At 39.8% G+C, this 1,246-nt stretch overlaps 1 pseudogene; it reads right to left on the minus strand.

Moving 5' to 3' along the window:
- Window positions 1-6: 6 nt before the first annotated feature.
- LOC102862026 lies at window positions 7-383 on the minus strand (annotated as a pseudogene).
- Between the last annotated feature and the right edge of the window lie 863 nt (window positions 384-1,246).

A 1,246-nucleotide genomic window follows, 5' to 3' on the forward strand; every position in this document is an offset into this window, starting at 1 on the left:
AGACACGTCTTCAGTAGGGTAGTACCTGGGCATTTTTCGCAGTTTCACCACTCGGGTACCACCATTCTTGTCACCACCTACTGGTTTTGTGACAGTGGCAAGAACCTTCTCCTTCTTCTTCTCAACCCTGGACTTGGTGGCCGAGTACTTCCTCTTGTACATGGCCTTCTGGAACACATGGCCGATCGGGAATACCTGCCGATTCCCTGGACTAGGACAGGATTGCGGCTGCAGTGAGGTTTCCCCTTCTTCGGGGTTTTGCCCGTGCCCTTGGGCTTGGCTTTTTTAGCTTTGCCACTCGCATCTGCCTTCTTGGCTTCAGGCTTGGCTTCAGGCTTGGCCTCAGGCTTCTTTTCCTTGGGGTCTGCCTTTTCACCCACCATCTTGCAAGATGGTAAAAAGAACTAAGGAGGCCGCTTCCAGTCTATAAGGACTCAATTCACTTTCTTTTCAAGTGCACATGATAGGTTCTCCAGAAATGATCACATATTAGGACACAAAGCAAGACTCAAGAAATTTAAAAAAAACTTTGAAATAATACAAAGCATGTTCTCAGATCAGGATGCCATACAACTAGAAATTAACCACAGGAGAGTAAAGCTTATAAAATTATCCATGTGGAAGGGAAATAACTCTCTGCTAGAACACCAATGGGTTATAAAATAAATAAAGAATGAAGTAAAAAAGTTCCTTGAAACAAATGAAAATGAAAATACAGCATACCAAAACCTCTGGGATACAGCTAAGGCAGTCCTCAGGGCAAAGTTCATAGTAATAGGCACACACATAAAAAAGGAAGAAGAAAAAAACCCAATGATCTCCAACTCAACACATTCATCAACTACAAAAAGAACAACAACCTAATCCAACAGCCTTTAGAAGAAATTATTAGTACAAGACCTAAAATCAATGAGATAAAACAGAAAAACAATTGAAACCATCAATAAGACCAGAAGCTATTTTTTTGAAAGAGTCAATAAAACTAATAAACTACTGACAAACTTAAGAAAAGAAAAAAAAAGACACAGATAACTCAATTAAGAAATAAAAGCAGTGACATTACAGTAGATCCAGGTGAAATTAAATCAATGATATTGGAATACTATGAAAAGCTATGCTCAGATCAGACTCAGAAGAAACTCTGAAGATTGCACTGGAGCGTAGAGAAAACAAAGCACAAGGAAGAATTCAAGATACTAAAGAGCTGAACAGAAGATTCCAAAAGGCTGCTCGGAATGACAAAGCA

This window comes from Elephantulus edwardii, unplaced genomic scaffold (genome assembly GCF_000299155.1).
Source record: "Elephantulus edwardii isolate Elephantulus edwardi_28Jun2011 unplaced genomic scaffold, EleEdw1.0 scaffold07211, whole genome shotgun sequence".
Classification (NCBI taxonomy): Eukaryota; Metazoa; Chordata; class Mammalia; order Macroscelidea; family Macroscelididae; genus Elephantulus; species Elephantulus edwardii.